Here is a 14,845-nt window from a genome sequence, read left to right on the forward strand (position 1 = left end):
GCAGATTACCAGTCGTGAATGCATCATTGTAATGGACAAGGTAAACTTCATTAGGGGAATGAAGAATTAAGGAAAGCTGAGAAATTTTCTCTGTATAGACTATTTATGAATGTGTATGGGAGAGTCAATGATCATTTAGAGCAAGCAGGTCTATTAGAAAACATGGGAGAGGCTGGCACTGTGGCATAGCAGGTAAAGCTGCCACCTGCAGTGCCGGCATCCCATATGGGCACTGGTTTGAGTCCCAGCTGCTCCACTTCTGATCCAGCTCTCTGCTGTGGTCTGGGAAAGCAGTGGAAGATGGCCCAAGTCCTTGGGCCCCTGAGCCCATGTGGGAGATCTGGAAGAAGCTCATGGCTTCAGATCAGCCCAGCTCCAGCTGTTGTGGCCATTTGGGGAGTGAACCAGTAGATGGAAAACCTCTGTCTTTCTCTGTCTCAGACTCTACCTCTGCATCTTTGTAACTCTGCCTTTCAAATAAATAAATAAATCTTTAAAAATGGGAAGAGATTAATAATACTAATGCAACTATTAAATCTGTTTTTGCAGTGGAAGAAAATAATAGTAACTTTTCCCCTAGAAACCATTTATTTATGGATTGCAAACTTCTTCATAAATACAACTTTAAGAACATAGTGATTCTTCCCGCCATAACCACCCTACCATTCACACTGCCACCCCTTTCTCCTCCCTCTCCTATTCCCATTCTTCTTTTTTACTGAGATATATTTTCAATTAATTTTATAGACATACAAGACACACTTAGAGTTCAACAAATAGTATGAAAAAGAAACTGTTCCTCAATAGTCAAAACAAGTGCTGTTCAAAGTCAATAGTAATTATTTTAAATTAAAACTTTACATATACGTTTTTCCCCTACTGATATTTCATTTAATCTTAAAGATAACAGCTGGAGTAGAGCATTACTTTGGTCATTTTTCCAGGAGAGGAAATGGAAATTGAGAATTAAAAAAAATGTTTTATTGAAGGATTACAAATGATGCATTTCATATATACAAATTTAGGAACATAGTGATTCCACCCACCCTACTCTTCCTCCTGCCCTTCTTCCTTCTTTCTCTCATATAGGCATTTTACCCAATGTTACAGAGCAGAGCCAGGAATCTGGCCCTGGCAATCTCAAGCTTAGATTATTTCAGCTAAACTCCACTCAGTCATGTTTACTTGAATCTATTACTGTTGTGTTATAGGGTAACTCTTGGTTTTATACAAATCATCATGGTCAATCAATATGCAAAAATTTTGAAGAAAGAGCTTTTATCTGAATTTTAAGAATGATTAAGGTATTTAAATTTTTTCTCCATGAGGAACAAACATTTTGCAAGAAAGAGATGAAGAATGCTGTTAACTTTGATAAGAAATGAATTCTAAAAAATACCTTGCCCAAAAATATTTTTCAGGATGAAAGAACACAAACAAAATTCAATACGCAAGAGGAGAATGCGGTAGAGAGTGGAATTTAATAATCAATGAAATTAAGCTATAAACCCTTCAGTATGAGCATAGATTATTGTGTTAATAAGTACTTTAATGGATATTTCTTTATTCTACATAACCACAGTATAATTACTAAAACAAGCCAAAACCGGTAGAATATATAATGCTCAGACCTCATCCGTGTTTCTTGTCAATTGTGCCAATGATGTATTTATTGAAAAAAAATCCTGTTAGGAATTATATCCTACATATCTGGTTTCCTTAGTTGTGTCTTTTGGACTCTTTTATTTGGAATAATTTTTTCCATAATTTTTCTCTTTGCCTTTTGTGACCTTGACACTTTAGAGAATTATAGACCAGTTATTTTGTCAAATACCATTTACTTTTGGATTCTTGGATATTTCGTTCTAAGCAGATTCTATGCAGGCATCTTTTGGCTGTGATAGCACAGGATGATCCTGTGTTCTGCATACCTTGGTTACTTTAGTGAGATGCTGTCTCCCAAGCTGCTTTTTTCTCAAGTTACTTCCCAACCCCCCCCCCCCCCCCCCGCCCCAACTTGTAATTAATCAGTATTTTGAAATAATGTAAGTATCCCATTGGTTAAACTTTCAGTTTTCTCATTTATGAATATATCTCTTTTCTCATGGATTCCTACTTTATTTAATGTTTACAATCCAGTACTACCATTATTTATTTTGATAATGAAGTATTTATAGATTATCCATTGGCTTCTGTATCCTTTAGACATATCTCCATCATTCTTTGGGCATTTACTTGCACTCTGGATCAGTTGTTGCTGATTCATCCTTAATATTTCTAGATCAGTTATCTGGTGGTATTCCGTGGATTCTCAGTTCCTTGCAGTGGAGAATAGTATTGAGAATAGTATTGAGAAGCCAAACTCTGGCTTCAGTTGGGCTCACTGATATTGGGTCTCACTGCTTCCAGGCCCTCTCAGTGGACATACACACTCACACATTTTCATTTCTAATTGTTTTAAAACTATATTGCAGACTAGCTAATTAATAAGCTATTGCAAACCATGACCTCACAGTGATACTACCAGGTTTGTGTGTGTGTGTGTGTGTGTGTGTGTTCAGGTGTGCACTTTTATTGAACTGGTCTCGTCAGTGTACAGGGAAGCCCTGCTGCCTCCACACCTCAACCCACTCCCAGGGAGACCAAAAGCCTTCATACATCTCAAGTTGGGGAACAAAAAATGGGGGCCATGATGGCTGACCATTCAAAATAAAAAGAAAATTAAAAAAAGTATTAAGGCGAAGATTTAAAAAATTTGCATTACATAACTTACACAAAAGCGATGCTGCCGCCTCCCCTGGGTGGCCCAGGGCGAGGACTGCACCGTTTCTCCTTGGCAGGAGTAGGGCGGGGGCTCCCTGTCACATGGCATCTCACGATATTTGGAATGACTATCAAAAGAAAAAAAAATGTACAATCAAAGTCCTCGGCCACATTGCAGAACTTTGGGGACTTTGGGGATGCTCGCTCCAATGACTGCTGTCACCTTCACCGTTCCAGTTTTATAATCCTGAGACAAAAGTGCCCAAACAAAAAACAAACAAACCAAAAAAAGAAAAAACAAAAACGAATAAAGCCATGCCAATTTTGTCTCTTTTTCTGCGCGTTAGGTTTCGTCGAGAGAGGGTGTCCCGCCACTGCGGCTAACAGTCCGCCTAGAAACACTTGCGGTGCACTATGGAGGGGCCCGACTCATCGTGCTCCTGCTTGCTGATCCACATCTGCTGGAACATGGACAGCGAGGCCAGGATGGAGCCGCCGATCCACACCGAGTACTTGCGCTGGGGGGGGAGCGATGATCTTTATCTTCATGGTGCTGGGCGCCAGGGCGGTGATCTCCTTCTGCATGCGGTCCGCGATGCCAGGGTACATGGTGGTGCCGCCCGACAGCACCGTGTTGGCGTACAGGTCCTTGCGGATGTCCACGTCGCACTTCATGATCGAATTGAAGGTGGTCTCGTGGATGCCGCACGACTCCATGCCCAGGAAGGAGGGCTGGAACAGCGCCTGGGGCAGCGGAAGCGCTCGTTGCAGATGGTGATTACCTGGCCGTTGGGCGGCTCGTAGCTCTTCTCCAGGGAGGAGGAGTTCGCGGCCGTGGCCATCTCTTGCTCGAAGTCCAGCGCCAAATAGCACAGCTTCTCCTTGATGTCCCGCACGATCTCGCGCTCGGCCATGGTGGTGAAGCTGTAGCCGCGCTCCGTGAGGATCTTCATGAGGTAGTCAGTCAGGTCCCGGCCGGCCAGGTCCAGACGCAGGATGGTGTGCGGCAGCGCGTAGCCCTCGTAGATGGGCACCGTGTGGGTGACCCTGTCGCCAGAGTCCATCACGATGCCCGTGGTGCGGCCAGAGGCGTACAGGGACAGCACAGCCTGGATGGCCACGTACATGGCCAGCGTGTTGAACGTCTCGAACATGATCTGGGTCATCTTCTCGCGGTTGGCCTTGGGGTTCAGGGGGGCCTCGGTCAGCAGCACCGGGTGCTCCTCGGGCGCCACGCGCAGCTCGTGGTAGAAGGTGTGGTGCCAGATCTTCTCCATGGCGTCCTAGTTGGTCACGATGCCGTGCTCGATGGGGTACTTGAGCGTCAGGATGCCACGCTTGCTCTGGGCCTCGTCGCCCACGTACGAGTCCTTATGGTCCATGCCCACCATCACGCCCTGGTGCCGCGGACGCCCCACTATGGAGAGGAAGACAGCCCGGGGGGCATCGTCGCCCGCGAAGCCGGCCTTGCACATGCCGGAGCCATTGTCGACCACAAGCGCGGTGATATCGTCATCCATGGTGAGCTGAGTGGGAGCGTGGAGCGGCGGCGGAGCGGCTGGGCGAGGTGCGGTGGTCGCGAGCTGGACGCGGTCTCGGCGATACTACCAGTTTTTAATTAGGCTCCCTGAGCTCGTTCTAGTTTTTCTCACATTTTGAATTTGTAACTCTTATCCAGTTGGTCCTTTGTGTCCACAGTTTCCATATTCATGGATTTAATCAGTGATGGATTAAAAATAATCAGAAAAATTTGTATAAGTACTGAGTACTTAGATTTTTTCTAACATTACTCTCTAGTGCTCCTATAACTATTCACACATCATTTGCATTGTTTTAGCTATTATAAATAATCTACAGATGATTTCAAGTATAAGTCACATATAATCAAGTATAATCAAGAATATACATATAGATTTTAAGGCATTTTACATAAGTGCCTTGAGCATCTGTAGATTCTGTGATTGGCCAAAGGTCCTGGAACTAGTTCCCCTTGGAGATGATTGGACATGGAGAGACAGCTGTACTCAAAAACTTGGCTCTTCTTATCTTAAATGTATTTATTTATTCTCTTGAATGTGTCATATTTCCAAATGAATGTGCCATGTCTCTCCTCTGTCTCCATGTCCTTTCTTTCCACCTGGGCTCTGACTCCATGTGCTTGGGTGTTGACTCCCGATGCCTGTCTGCCACTAACCCCATGTGGCTGCTGTCCTCTTGTCACCTGGACTCAGTCACAGTGTGCTGGACAGCCCTCCTGTCCCATGCTCTGCTCACTCAGCTCAGCGTCTGACTCGCCTCCCTGGGTCTCTCACTGGTGATCATCATTGTCTCTGCTCCCTGCTTGTGCCCTGCTGCCTGTTGATGGACATACTCTTCACCTTGCTTGGCTTCTGATGGTCCAGTCCTTCCCTTGGATAACATCCTGGTACCTGGACTCTGTGACCCCTTCCCTGGACGTAGAGGTCTGCTTTGACAAACCCCATTAAATGTCTTTGGGACTGATCTGTTCAGGAAGGCAAAAGGGAATGTAGAAGGGAAGAAGCAGATGAGAAAGGAAAACAAATGATACTTTTGAATGAATATCTCTAACTATGTGACCTTTTAGTTACGTTTTTCCCATGTGAGATATTTTACTAGAGTGATAGAAGGTTTTTTTTTTTTTTTTTTTTTTTTTTTTCTGAGTTGGGTTTACTACTTGTAATTCTAAAGGATCAGAGAGGAACTTCTTCTATAATAAACACAGGGAGAGTCACTCCAACTGTGAACTGTTAAAAGCCTTAGATTGACAGTAGAATTAAACAATGTATCATAGTTCTATTTCCTTATGTATATAATAATGTTGTTAAAGAGTTTAAGAGAAAGGGACCTTGTAATGAATATCATATCATTAAGCTGATTGGGGTTTTAACTGGAATCCTGTTAAATTCTAGGCAAGACCTACGGTGACAACTAAATTGGTTTTTAATTTTTGGATGCTTTTATTTGAAAAAAAAAAAATCTTCAGAGGCTTAGAAAAATTTATCTCCCAGCTGCAAATGAATGAACTTACTCACTTTAAACACAAGGTTCTTCTTGCCCATTATAGACAGTGATTTTGTCTGTTTGTGAGGGATGATAAAGGTTGTCTCAGGTCAAATCCAGCTTTGAAATTGTAGTGCTTTTCACTCAGATGAGCATGTCCTTGGCTTTTCATTTCCATTTTCTCTTTAACGTGTTTTATGATAACTGAGAAACCAAACATAGAAATGCTTATTTAATTTTCTTCAGAAAAAATGTAAAAGCATATTTCCAAATATAGGACAGGCACACATGATGTGCATTGAAAAGAGTAAGAAAACTGTCATTTCAGTTATAAAATTACTTTTTTTTCACCTGCTTAGGGAGTTGTTCATCTCTGGCTTGTTGAACACACTCTTGACTGTAAAATTGGAGACTGCTAGATCAAAAATGCTGCTTTAAGCATGTTATTTCTGAGCTCTTATTTCACACTTGGAAGAAAAACATTGGAATACATGCTTAAGCATAATGGAATCATGTTGAAAAGTAGAAATGATTTTATGAAGAGATAAGTTGTAGAAATACCTTTGTCAATAAAGATTAATTTATGTAATGCTATTTAATGTCCAGATTTAGTGGAATTGAACAGTCTAAAACAAATTAAAATATTGAATCTTTTAGAATGCAGGTCACTAGAACCCTGAAAATATTTTTATATTTGAAAAGAAAGTCCTTCATTCAAATATTGTAGGTTATGCCATTTAATTTACCACCTGTTTGGGAAAAAAATCTTTGCTAAAAGGCAATTTGCCTTTGTCTCTAGACTTCTGGTTTATTTATTGTTACACTAAATTAATTGATCAAATAGTTGTTTTTTAAATTGACAAATTGTGTTCCATATCTATATAAAAAAGTGATTCTAAATTTTTAGAGGCTAAAATATTTCAAGAAGTGAAAATGATTGTCAAGTAAAGCAAGCTGTTGGTCTGTGTGCCTATCTTGTGTGTGTTTTCTCAAGTGAATTATCACCTCCACCGTAAGATGAAGAAATTATATCATCCCTATCTTTCAGATAAGGAAAGTGATGCCTGCAGAGGCTCCAGGGTTTACCAAAGGTTACACCATTGGTAATGATATGGTAGGGACTTGAACTCCACAGTCTGGATTCTATGGTCACCACTCTTAGCTTTTAGGCAGCAGCGGAATATGGGAACAAAAGAAAGTAGAACCGAGATTTGATCATTATGCAATATATACATGTATTGAAATATCACATCATACTCCATGAATTTGTATATTTTTATGCCTCAAATTAATATGGAAGTTAAACTAAGAATCTTTAGTTTTATTGCTTCTATGAAATTGATTATACTCTATTAGAGTAAAATGGTAAGTAAAGAAGGAGCGTTTTTCCAAGTTTACTGTTCTCTGGGGTTCTAGAGAGCAATTGAAGTTAAGGTAGCTGAGATTCGAGTCTAACCATTCCTAGAAATAGGGGAGCATTCCAGAGTTCGGAAGCCCTTGCTCCAATCCTGGCTCCACTGCTGCATTTCTAACCTGCCCTTTGGAGGCGGGCAGACTTAGAAGAAAGGGCACATTCTGGAGCCGGACACATCTCAGTTCCAATCCCAGGTGAATCATGTATCATTAGATTGTGGACAAGCAACACCTCACCAAATCCCATTTTTTTTTTTCATTTGTGAAAAAATAGGTACATAGTGAAACAATGCCTTATGTTGTTGATGTTAGGGTAAATGAGCTAATATTGGCACATAATGCCATCAGTCTTTATTTTGGCCTTCCAACTTGTGTTCTCATTACCCTGTTGCTGACCACTAGCTATCCAGAGCCCTAGTAAACACTGAACAGTGAGGTCTTGCTTGTTTCAAGATCCAGCCGCTTAAGGAAAAAAGTGACAAATGAACCGCCTGGGAGTGTTGACATCTAAAAAGCCAGTGTTGCCCAAATAAATCTAACTTGTGGACTACCAAGATGTGTTACAGTATGAATGGAATTTCATACTGGGCAGAACAGACATTTTTGATTGACTTCCTCAAGCTAAAGTATATTAGCAATGTTGTGTTCTGTTAGAGGTTGGTCTGGCCTCCCCTTTTTATTCCTCTGACTCACTTGTGGACCCTCCTGAAAGCCTGAACATTGCTTCTCCAAAGCTAGAACATGAGGGCCTGAAGATTGGCCGGAATGGTAACTGTTAAAAGTTAGTGTCCTCCACACAGAGATAAGCTAGGGGATTTTATAGTTTGCTAGAATGCACAGATGACTTGATTGAAATCAAGTGCTTTGCTTGTTGATTTAAGTAGAATGAAACAGATATGTGTAGAATGATCTATGTATGATCTATGCATCTACTGTATGCATAGACTACACATCAATACAAACACATATATGTGTGGGTAATGATCTTTGTATTTAGAGGAATCTATTTATGTTGGTCTACATAGAATGAAACAAAAGGAGCCAAATAGACAATGAATGGAGAAATATTTTTATGAGAAGATAGGCAGAGATTCTTTTCTCAAGATAAGAAAGGTCAAGAGAGGATAAGAGTCCTTAAAAATAAGAATCACTTAGCTCAAGTTGTGGAATTGACATGAGATGGAATAGATGCGGTAGTGTGTGTTGTTAGACTCTGATTGGTAGCCACACTCTGAAGTATATGATACTCACCCTTCCTGACAACTCAACTCTGGAGCACCACTCAGAGACACACATTGTTTCCAGGGGCTGACATCATTAACAGGTGGAAAGTAGAAGGAAAGAGAGGATCTGTCAGTTTCCCGCCCCCACCATCATCCTTCATAAACAAAAGTTAGAGCTGAGGCAGGAACAAGGCAGGAACATCCTTGATCATGGGTTTTTTTGTTTGTTTGTTTGTTGTTGTTTTTTTTTTTTTTTTTTTTTTTTTTGGCTTGGACTTTTTCTGTACAGCTTGCTTCCTTATATTGTTTCTCTCTTGTTCTGTAAGAAGTAATTTAAATGATTCTTTTCTTAGTGTTCAGACCAAAGAGAACTTCCTAAAAGCATTGAGTGATCTTTGACACTGCCCGTCTCATAAATTCCACGTGAGCCCTTTCGCAGGGGAGATTTCCTTGAGGTTTGTAGTTGACTGGGGATGAGCAGCTCCTCCATAGGCCAGGGCTGTCAAGGCTGTGACTTGAACCAGAAGGAAGCAGCTGATTAGGTCCTGGAGGAGAAGGAGATTTTGGAAACCTAAATCCCTGGCAAGGAAAGTAGCGCTTCTTATCAGCATAACTGGTGTAGAATAGGGGAAGAAAAATGTATATACCAAAAAAAATTATGTGAAATTTTGCCCTTTTAAAAACATCTGAAGTCTGCAATTTTCTACTAATGGATGATGAAACTGAATCTAAGGCCATAGCTTCAGCAGCAAAAATAATCACTGAGAAGCAGAAATGAGGAAGAGCCTGTGCAGTGTTGATTGCCTTGAGAAAATATAGGTACCCATACCTGATGAGCTTGTCTGCTGGGAAAGACTGTTGTGAACATAAATTCTGAATTTCTTCCATCGGATCCTTCTTATTTTAAAGCCTTCATTACTTTACATGTGGTTTCAGATTCTGCTTCTCTTAATCCCAGTTTGGTCTCTGCATTCTGTGGTCAGCAATTTCATTGTTTAGGATAAGGTGTGTTGGTTGGTAGATTTATCTGTCTAATACCCACATCAATATACACTGCTTAGTATTCTTGGCCTTCCTTGCTGTGTTCTGTGAGTTGTTATCTGATTCTGTTTTTGACACCATCATCTGTACTTCGTGATTATATTTGTGACCTTGGTTATATCACTCTCTGTCTCAGTACTCTCTTTTGATAAAGAAGAATGACAGTTACTTTTAAGCTCTTTAGAGAAAGATGTATGCCTTAAGTTATTTGTGAAATATTTATCTGATTCCAAGGAACTGTATTACTGAGAAAGTACTTAAAAATATGGCATTGGAAATTCTACTTTTTTATTACTGTATATTTTTTCAAAGATGAGGCAATTAACCCATGTGTGACACAATGGAAACAGTTGCTATGTATTTTAACATGGTACTGTATATATTCTATATGCTGAAAATAGTTTCTAATTCTTTCCCAGCTGAACACATGAGAATCATGTACCCAGGATATTTGAGATATATATTCAATATGAACAAACCAGATAAGGTGTTGATCACATCCTAATTGGTCCAGTTCAGGGAAATTAAAATACCATTGAATAAAACATATAGTTATTCCCCAGGATCCAAGCAACATTCAGACATGTCCAACCAATACATATCAGGTTTTTGGGGTACCAGGCTCTTTGATGTCTACCTCAGCTGTAAGGTATAAGACAAATACCCTATTTTTTTTTATGAGCTTAGAATCTAAAGGGGGAAAGACAGACTTCATCCTGAAGGGAAAGTGGAACCATTGAATGTTTTAAAGCAGGGAATGCTGTTCATTAGTCTTGAATTTTGGAAATCTTACTTAGTTGCTTATGAAGAATATTTTGGGGGATGAGATCACAAGAAAAGATAATAGTTTGGACAGGCTATAGCAATATAAAATGCAATCCTCTGTTTAAGCACTGAAAGTTGTAGAATGATAAGTGAGGCAAGTTGACTCCAAGGTGATCAGAGATTCTTGCCGTACAACCACATGAGGGTGGATACCCTTAGAGGCATGAGGTATTTTTTATTTATGTTTGCATTTCCTATCTGGAACAGAATTGTTTCTCAGTAAATATTTAAAAGAATCTAGGGGCTTTCAAAGACTACATAATAAATAATATATAGATATGTTTAAAGGAATGATAGTTTCCCATAAGCAAATAATTGTGGCTTGCCATGACTTCAGAGACAAAATAGAGACAAGCAGCAAAGAAGAAATGATTTGCTCCCTTCATGTTAGAGTAGATGTCTCATCTGAAATAATGTTGGAGGCAAAATATTTGTTTTCCAGGTGGACACAAAGACTGATACTTTATAAACACTTGAGAAAATATTTGCAGTTCTTTCTGGCTGTCCTGTGTGTTAGCATAGTTAAGGTGTACATAGGTAGGGGTTAGGGCAAAAGGAGGAGTTAGGTAAAGAGAGACCCCATCACCTTGAGGATCTTAAGAAGTCATTCATGAAGAAATTGAGATCATACCAGGTATTGCTCTAAGAGATTTTGAGCAGGGAAAGGAAATGTTCAGTTGTGCTGTTAGTCTCTCCTCCACCCCCAAGCAGTAACATTGAAGGTACAACATAGGATGAGGCAAAACTAGGAAAGTAACTTAAATGGTTAGTGGAAAGTGGCTGTTGCAATGGAATTAAGATTATGCTTTTTCTTTCTCCTTCCAAAAGTTACCCAAAATAGCATATCACTGAGAATGTAGATTCCCTTATGGACAAAACCAAAATCCAATGAGAACTGCAACTGCCATTTTGAGGTTTTTGAGGGAGGATTGAAGAAGATAATAGGGAAGACATCAAGAATGGATCTGGTTGACTGAGTGTTTCAGAGGTCAGAGCAGAGTACTGGAAACACAGAGGAACATCCTGGGTCAAGGTTAGAAATCATTATGCTATAGAATGTAAGTGCCTAGGTAAGGAAGGGAGAGAGTGGAGGATTAGCCTATTGAGCTGCGGCACCGGCCCTCATTATGCTCTTAAATCTATGAAATGCATGAACTTTGTTCACCTTATATTAAAAAAACTTTAAGATTCCTGTTACAGAATTGTAAAAATCTCCATCATGAGGAACACTTACCACTTTTTAGTATGTTCACAAGCTTGTGCAATCATCACTGTCATTTAACTTCAAACCATTTTATTAACTCCAATAGAAATTCTGTACACAGTAGCAGTCATTCTTCATTCTCCTCCTTCTTCCAGCTCCTTGTTAACACTAGCCCAGTTTCTGTCTATATCGATTTGCCTTTTACAGATGTTTATAAAAATTGAATATATAACTCCAGGATTAGAACTACTACATCGTATGGTAACTCTATGTTTAATTTTTGAGAAACTTCAAAACTTTTTTCAAAGCAGCAATTACATTTTAAATATTTCATGAATGTATGATGAGGGTTCAATTTCACCAGATCCTCACAGATACTTGTTCTGTTTTTTTTCTTCATTATAGCTGTCATAGCGGGTATGAAGTGGTACCTCATTATGGTTTGGTTTTTATTTTCCTAATTGTTGAATATATGTTCATTATCTCATCGTCCGTTGTATGTCTTACTTGGAGAAATGTTTATTCAGATTCCTTGGCCATTGTGTAATTGTGGTATTTGTCTTAGATCTTTATATATTCTGGATATTAGTTCTTTATCTGATGCGTGATTTACAAATATTTTCTTCATTTCTGTGAATTGTCTTTTGATTTTCTTGACTTTATATTTTGGAGCATGAAAGTTTTTAGTTTTAGGAGTCTGTGTTGTTGCACAGCAAATTACATAGTCTCTGGTAATACAAACATCCTATGCTGAAGTGTGGTTTGAGTCCTTGCCACTCTGCTTCTGCTCCAGATTCCTGGTAATAGTTCCGGAAAGGCAGTAGGTGATGACCCAAGTGATGGGCCCTGCCATCCACAGGAAACCTGGGTGGAATTCATGATTCCTGCCTTTGGTCTGGCCCAACCCTGACTGTTGAGGGCATTTGAAAAGTGAACCAGTAGATAGAAGATCTCTCCATGCCTGTCTGTGTCTATCCCTCTCCCTCTAAAACAAAATTAGTAAATCTTTAAAAAAAAAAACAAATTTTATTTTTAACATACTGTAATTTGTTATTTTGGTCCTTATATTTAGCTATTTGATCTATTTTAAGTTAGTTTTTGTTTATAGTAATAGGTAGAGGTCCAAGCTCATTACTTTGCACATGGAAATCTGTTGCCCCAGCCTAATTGTTGAGATCACTGTTCTTTCTGTTGAAATGTCTTGTCATACATGCAAGGTTTAATTCTGGAATTTGTAGTGTATTCTGTCCATCCACATTTTTGTCTTTATCCCTAGTATTCCATTGTCTCATTATTTTGACTTATAGTAGTTTTGATGTTAGAATGTGCAAAACATTCAATTGTTCTAAAAAACATTTTGATTAGGTTGTGTCCTTTGCACTTTCATATAAATTTTAAAATCAGCTTGCAAATTTCTGCAAAGATTCTAGCTTTGAATTTGATAGTGATGCTGTTGATTCTGTAGATTTTGGGGGATATTGCTATCTTAACTCTATTATATCTTCATATCCATGAACATGGGATATATTTTATTTTTAAAATATTTATTTATTTGAAAGTCAAAATTACAGAGAGGAGGAGAGGTAGAAAGAGAGAGAGGTCTTCCTTCCTCTGGTTCACTGCCCAGTTGGCCACAATGGCCAGAGCTGCACCAATGCAAAGCAAGGAGCCAAGAGCTTCCTCCGGGTCTCCCACATGCGTGCAGGGGCCCAAGAACTTGGACCATCTTCCAACTGCCTTTCTAGGACACAGCAGAGAGCTGGATCAAAAGTGGAGCAGCCGGGACTCGAATCAGCACCCATTTGGGATGCTGTCACTGCATATGGCAGCCTTACCTACTATGCCACAGCACTGACCCCCAGGGGTTTATTTTAAATTTATTTTGATCTTTAATTTCTTTTAACAATTTTTTGTATATTTTGGAGTGCAAGTTTTGTACTTTTGTTAAATTCTTTTTGATGCTATGTGAATGTAACTGATTTCTTAATTTTTAGTTTTTTCATTGCCTTTATGTACAAATACCATCAACCATTTTAATTTGAGAGGCTTAGAGACAGATAGAGGGAGAGACAGGAAGACAGGGAGAGCTTCCCTCCACCATTTCACACCCCAGATGTCCACAATGGCTATGATTGGGCCTGTCAAGAGCTCGGAGCTGGGAACTCAATGCAGACCTCCTGGATGGGAGACAAGAACCAATTTACTTGAACCATCACCTCCTGCCTTCTAGGATCTGCATTAACAAGAAGCTGCAACTGAGAGCCAGAATTGCAACTCTAACCCAAGTACTCCAGTATGGAACACATACATCTTTATTGGCATCTTAACTGTTAGGCTAAGCATCTTCTCCTGCAATTGACTTTTTCTATTGTTCTTTTATCTTAAAACAACTCAGGACTTATTGATTAGCTAATTGGTTGTGTGCTTCTGTTTTCCTTAGGAATTTATGTATGCAAAACCATGTCACCTACAAATAAAATTTTACTCTTTTCGAATTTGCATATTGTTTATTTCCTTTCCTTAACTAATTGCCTTAGACAGAAATAACTGTGCAATGTTGAATAGAGGAGGCCAAAGCAGATACCTTGTCTGTTCCTGATTTTAGGGGAACAACTGTCAGTTTTCATCATGTTTGCTGTATTTTTGTGGATTCTTTTTATTGGCACAAAATTAATTTCTATTTATTAAAAAAGCTTTGCAGCACTGCATTTCTGTGGGAAATCTCAGGTCATGGACAGGATGATTATATGTATCTGGGTTTGGCTTGCTAATATTTTATCAAAGACTTTGAGTAATGATTCATAAGGAACATTGGTTTGTAGTTTTCTTGTGATATCTTGGAATGATTTTGGTATCAGAACAATACTGGCCTTGTAGAAGGAATTAATGTTCTTTTCCATTTTTGGGAGAAATACTTTGAGAGGTTAGTGTGTGTGTTTGAAATATTTGGAATATTACACCAATGAATCCTTGGTTCCCAGTGTTTTTCATTTTTGAGACATTATTGATTATATATTTAATCTCCTTGCTAGTTCCAAGGCTTTTCAGATTTTCTAGTTCTTTATGATTTAGCCATAGTGGCTTTTGTGATTCCAGGAATTTATCTGTTCAATTTGGCGGGGTATAGTTTTCATGGTATTCTTTTCTAATACTTTCTTACTTGTGGAAAATCATTGTAATGTTCCCATTTTCATGTCTGATTTTAGTTATTTGAGTCTTTCTTTCTTCTTGGTTTGTCTCACTTAAGATGTATTTTCTTGAGCTTCCCCAAACTAACTTTTGGTTTCATTGATGTTCCTTATCTACTTCCTTCTAGCCTTGATTAGTTAATTTCCACTTTAATCTCTATTATTTC

At 39.2% G+C, this 14,845-nt stretch overlaps 1 pseudogene; it reads right to left on the reverse strand.

The window, feature by feature from the left end:
• Positions 1-3,101: 3,101 nt before the first annotated feature.
• On the reverse strand, positions 3,102-4,358 carry LOC100348739 (actin, cytoplasmic 1 pseudogene; annotated as a pseudogene).
• Between the last annotated feature and the right edge of the window lie 10,487 nt (positions 4,359-14,845).

The sequence above is a fragment of the Oryctolagus cuniculus genome, chromosome 9 (assembly GCF_964237555.1).
Source record: "Oryctolagus cuniculus chromosome 9, mOryCun1.1, whole genome shotgun sequence".
NCBI lineage: Eukaryota > Metazoa > Chordata > Mammalia > Lagomorpha > Leporidae > Oryctolagus > Oryctolagus cuniculus.